The sequence below is a fragment of the Charadrius vociferus genome, unplaced genomic scaffold (assembly GCF_000708025.1).
Source record: "Charadrius vociferus isolate BGI_N301 unplaced genomic scaffold, ASM70802v2 scaffold1, whole genome shotgun sequence".
Classification (NCBI taxonomy): Eukaryota; Metazoa; Chordata; class Aves; order Charadriiformes; family Charadriidae; genus Charadrius; species Charadrius vociferus.
Genome location: NW_009647680.1, coordinates 9,050,799 through 9,057,274, shown reverse-complemented (window position 1 = coordinate 9,057,274; position 6,476 = coordinate 9,050,799).

The window sequence follows — 6,476 nt, the reverse complement described above, 5'->3', positions numbered from 1 at the left end:
CTGTTGCTTGGTGTCAACGTCTCCCACTGACAACAGCCCCTGGCCTCTGAAGGAGTTCAAGACATTTCGTCTCACTTGCTTTGATGGTCAGCAGTAGCCCATCCCACCTCTCTGGTGGCTGCAAGATGGTTTCAGCAAGTCCATCTCACACTGAATTCTGGGTCTCAGAGCCAATGATATGTCCTTAAATTATAAACCACATCTCTCTTTTTCGCTGTCCTCTCTGAACAAGCTGTACCTTTTTACATCAATATTCCAGTCACGTGAACTAGCCGAGCAAACCTCTGCTAAGCCAATTAAGACATAATTCTAATTATGTATTAAGATTCCTAGTTCCTCTGGCTTATTCCCCATACATCTTACATTAGCGTATGACCATTTAAAATGTCCAGAAGATTGACCCAATGGTTTTCTTTTCATCTCCCCTTTGTCCCTTTATGTTTATACTCTCCTGTTCCTGACAAATTTAAGTTCATCTGTATCATTTGCATTTATAACTGGTAAACAAAGTACTGAGGTCATACGTATTGGTATTGAGGTAAATAATAGCACTCAAATATTGCACTATTAAAATATTAAAACATTCTTAAGCACTTGAATTTTGCAAAGGAAGATATTTTCTGTGAAATAACAGCACAGCTACTGGGCGTGTTAATGCTACAACAAGAATGAGTGAGACGGATAGGTATTAGTCAGTAGGAAAAAAAAAATTCCACAAATAAAAATCAGACAAACTAGGAATGAGTCATGTAGATTATTTCTCATTAATAGAGAACTTTTCCAAATCATGTTAGACCATCCCCACACCTTATCCCTACCCCAGGCTATCACAACACTCAGTATCATTTTATTCTGGAATAGGGACATTTTTTTATGTCTTGGAGAATATGTTTATAAATTGTCTTGAATAGGCAAATTCCAGAGGACTTCAGACTGCTGACAAAGCAGCCTCTCCCTGTATTTCCTACATTAAATATAAAAGACTTCCATTGCTTTCTTTCATGCAAATCAGTACCTGTACTTATGTGTGTACATACTCAGGCACACAGATACACAGCCAGCGGATCACCTATAGCTTCCTGAAAGTTGCAATGAGACAAAAGAAGAAAAAAGGTGACATGTTCAGCTATAAAAAAGGGCCACGTTACACTGCAGCTGTAATAATAAATGATAATATTTTACTTAGCATTTCCATAGCACTTTCCATCCATCATGGGCTTGTATTTTGGCAGCAGCTTTCTGTGCATCAGTGCTTTTTTGTGCTGGTTTTCTCCAATGCCTTTAATCCTAAACACCTTAAGTGTCCTTTGGTCTCCTGGAGCATCTGGTATCAGTCATTATTGAATAAGATACTACTGGGCCCGCTGTTATCCTACAGAAATGCTGTTAATACGAATCAGGCTATAAAATCTTGGTTAGAACAAATACATCAGTAACAGAGGCTTCAGTTCCTCTGTGCTGCAGGTCTTCACTGAATTAGATAGAATGTCACTATACCCGTTTTACATATGAAAAACACAGAGGAAATCCCACAGAAATAAAATCCCAGTCACCTCAGTTTGTCAGCATTCAGTTTGTGAAACTTTGAGGCTGACGATCCTTACATTTAATGAAAGAGGCCTAGTAACCCTACACTGTGCAGTGAAGGAAAAAAAGCATTGAAGACTGGACTTGCACAAAATCATGTAGTTGTAAGGAACAGACCAACTATGAACATCAGTCAGATAGGCAGCTCCAATGGGATCTTCTGGATCCATCAGCTACAGGTGAGCTCTGAGACTCTGAAATCAGGCTGCTCTGTGAAACACCTGGAGCCAAGCAGGGTGGATCCAGCCTTACATGACTCATGCAGACGTGGTGGCAAAGCCAGGACGAGAAACAGCCCACTGTTGTAATGATCATACCGTGTCTCCTGCAGAGCAAAGCCTGCATGAGGAACGTGTGCACCAGGTATTTGCAGTACCTCCCAAACCACTGCCAAACCTGGACACCCGATTTACTATACGCCATCCCTACCAATAAGCATCCTCCCTAGAGCCGTAATTGCAAATGTCACTTAAAAAAAAGGTTTCAAATATGCAATAGAGAAATAAGTAGCCTCAGGGGGTGGAAGCCCTTAAATCACGGTCACCATCACGCGAAAGTGGATGGCTCATCTCCCGTACAAATAGTGAAGTAGCAGTACTAATAAAATAAGGCCTGCTCACAGCAGACGCAGGCATATCTTTCAGCCCACTCTCTGTGATAATAGATGTAGTAACGTTTTGACTACCGCCTCGTGTTTACTGCGGGTGTTAGCCGAGACATTTCCATGTAAATAAAACATTTATCCAGCTCACAAAAAAATGTCTGCAGAGCAATTATTGCACAAGAATGGTGAGCTCTTGGAGAAGCAGGCTCATTTGTTCATTCCATGTACCTGCTTAGGCTTGTTGCAAAGGAGGATGCCGCTTTCATGGATGTTGGAATTAGGTCAGGTCTCCTGTGTAGAAGCTGTGTGGGCCAAGGAATAAGGCTTGGCATCAGGAGACCTGGTTTCTATTTGCATAGCTTCTGCTGAGTTACTGTATGGCCTTGAGCAACTCACTTTGCTGCTCCACGATGCTGTTTCCCACCCATCTGTAAAATGGGGTTAATGGTACTTATCAGCCTTCGTAAAGTACTTTTGCGATGTAGGGATGAAAATTATGGTGACTGTTAATTGTTTTCACTCTCTCCATGGAGAGAAGTTCTTTCCCTTCCAGGAGTGCAAACCCATGCACATTTTTCTGCTGGTTGCACTGTTTAAGTTTTCATTTGCATTGATGGTAGCACCCTTTCCTCTAATTTTTCATAAACATGATGTGCAACATCTGAGATTGAGACTCTTGGGGGCTGGGTACTATACAGTACCCTCATAGCAATAAAGAGCTCACAATACAGAGACGTCAAAACAGGGTAGTGGAAAACAAGTGCTGTTCGCAGGAACTGAGGACAATAAGAGTTTGAGTTGCCTCAACAAGGTCAGGAGGATATGTTTAAGAAGCTGTGACGAAGCTCACATCTCCTGGCCTCCAGGTTAGTGAATTAGCCACAAGAACTTCCTGTCTGCCATAATGTCCTTCTGGATTAATAATCGACTTTGCCAGGAAACTTTTCTTTGTGGTTTAGTTTTCATCTTCGCAGTATTCATGCTTCCCAAATAACTGTTTTTCCTACAGAACGATCACTGACAACATGCAGTAGTGGGGTAAATATACAAAATTTCTTAGTTACTGGAAAAGAAGGTCTTCAGAAATCTTACCTTATTAGCACATTAATTGCAGCTGTCACAGACAGCAATTATTTGCTCAATTTTCCTCAAATTCATCATTTTCTTAAAAAACAAAACCAAACCCAAAACCGCAGTAATGAATATTCAGAGTATCCTGGCACTTGAAATCCTCTTCTCATTTCGTAGCTGGCTGTGGCTTCCTCCTATCTGAACACCTTGCACACCTTTCAGGCACGTATGATTGACGGCTGTCCTGCATGCATAGCAAAACAAAGTTTAATCCCCCATATCTCAGACAAATGTGCTTTGACAGCTTCAGTGCTGAACAGCACACCACACCATCCACCCAGAAGAGGTACCCTCTAAAGCAAACACCAACTTGTCTCAACTTCAGCGGACTTTTTCAGGTTCATCTGCAGCCACCTGGGCAATGAACACCATCTATAGCTATTGGTCTTGCAGCAGTGGAGAAGTGGGAAATATTGCAAGTAATTCCTGTGATTATGCTTCTCTTTTAGCTAAATCAACTAAAAAAGCTCAGGAAACCATGTCCCTCCCTTTAGCATTTCACTGGCTCCAGCTCTCTCAGCTGTTTGCCCTCATATACTCCATCAAGAGTGGAGAGTCCAGGAGGATTACAACATCTGCGGGAAACAGGCAATTCCTCCAGACCTGAGGGACCTCAGTACTGAAAACCATTCTCAGGAGCCTAAATGTGGTTCTTAACAAACTCCATAAGGCACCCTTGATATACGTATATGTGTGTATGTGTATATACATATATATATGAATGAGTAATATTACAGCCTTTACACTGAGAAATAGTGAGTTCAGGAGATGATGGATTAGGCTGTAAACAGTCTGTAGGGAGGGATGAATATATGCCCGTTGTTGCGGTGCTGAGGAAGCTGTGTACTTTGTCCACTTGCATCAGGCCGTAAAAGTGCAGGCAATTCTGACTGAGCAACACTGAGCTGGTACAGTATATGCAAAATCCATTTGTTATGATTGAATATTTAGTATCATTATTTAGATTAGTGCATTTTATCACGAGACGGTGCTTTTATGACCATCTAATGTAACCTTCTACATATCACCTAGCAATTTATGTGGCTTCATAACTAATGGCTAAGCTACAGCATATCTTTTGGAGAGACATCACATCTTGATTTAGAGCCTTCAAGTCATGGAAAATCTAACACCTCCATTGTAAATTGTTCCCAAGGTTCATTACTCTTGCTGCTAAAATTTGCACCTTATCTTTAGTTTGAATCTGTCTGGCTTTGACTTCCAGTCACTGGATCTTGTTATACCTTTGTCTGAGAGATGAAAGAGCCCTATCCTACTGAAAACCATCTTCCTGTGTAGGTACTTACACAGTGTCAGCAAGTATCCTCTTAACTTTCTTGCCAACAAGCTAAATACACTCAGTGTCAAAATTATTCTTTCTTGGGGTGGGAAGATGGATGGTACCAAACTCAGGCAACTACCTGTGCCTACTTGCCTGAGCATCTCTCTGTAATCGGTGGAGGCTCCTCCAGAAGGCGGTTTAACTAACATCAAATGTGAATATCCCCTGAAGGTGTCTGTCTCTCTCTTGGTAACTATTTAACTCTTCTGGGGCAACTATGACCTTCACTTGGATGCCTCATGTAATCTACTGAGGTTTGGTGAGATCTCCAGCCTTGAAATCATCTTTTATCTCTTTCTGAAATCCTTCCTATTTTCTCAACAACATTTTGGAATGAGAAATGGAGCTGCATGTCAGCCGCAGCTTGCCTCGGTATCCTAAAACATGGTTAGCGATGCCTCCATCATCCTGTTCATCTTGCCTGCATTTGACCAAGAGCAAAATTAGCCTTGTCTCTCAGCCATTAGCTCCACATTCACAGTTCATATTCAGTACATTGTCTGCAATGACCTTTTGGTATTTTTTCAGAGCTTCTGCTTTCCGGAATACAGTCCCACATCCCCTAAGGCTCAGAGATACAGAATTTTCAATTTGGGGTTGTATTAAAATAGATTTGTAGTGTACTCGGAGCTGCCAATCAGGATCAGGGCCTCACCACGCAAACGCACAGTGAGAGACAGTCCCTGCCCTGAAGAATTTATACTCTAAATTAGACAAGACAGACAGTAGTAGTGTGTGGGGGCGGTTAAATGGAGACACTGAAAAGTGAAGGCCACAAGGAGATCTGAGGTTTGCCAGACCTTCCCACCCCACTAGCTTATCAAAGTGATGTATGAGACTTGTTTTGCTGATACCCACTGCACCACTCGATCTCAGCATCCTTCTTGCTGCAACCCCACATGGCTACAGGTGCAGGGCTGCTACCACTTAACCAGCTTTGTCTGACCCATATCCAACGGGAACTTAAATATATGTCAACAGAAGCACGCCTTGGATGGACTTTGTGCTGCAGGAGGCCACAGGTGCAAGAGCATGGCCAAGATGAAGCTCCCTGCCAAAGCTTCTCCCAGGCACAGACATAGTTCATGGTTGTGGCCAAGACCAAACCATGGTTCACCAATCCCCAGTAACAATGTCTAGCTCTTCAGTGGCTGGGTTTCTTTGCTGTTAGTGTTCAACAGGACCAGAAACCAGGCAAGTGTAAAATTATCTCTAAGCAGCAAAGCAAATGTACAATATGAAGTTCTGCACATCTCCTTGGCAGCACTAGAGGTGGTCCACCTTTCTTCTCATGCTCTCCAGGGTGGCTACCCAGGTTTTCTTAAGACTCTTTCACTCCAACTCTTTCCAGTGACTCTTTCACTCCAACTCTTTGCAACATCTAAGGATTTGAAATGTATTTTAGAGATCTAATTGAACTTTAAAGGTTTTTGAGTATATTTAAGCTGTCTTGTCAGCACAGACTTTCTAGCTGAATAGTTTGCAGCCCTACAGCAAGAGGTGCAGACAGGACAACTGCTGGGAATGGAGGGTAGAGTGTGGAGTGCTGGCTTTCATGAGTTTTTGAGCCACCCTTTTGCTTTGGGCAGCTATGCAACTTGTGAGTATATGAACAAACTGGAGGTGGGATTTGCATGGTATTTTCCATAGATCCATTCTGCTTCAGTTAAAGTCCGTGTAACTTTTTTTGGCCTTACCAGGAAAAGGAAGATTTCACTCTTGTTTTAATCTTACTTTTTCTGTCATTGCCCAGTTTTTACTCCTCTGTAGGTTGAGCTGCTAAGAAAACAAAATGAAAAAAAACAACCAAAC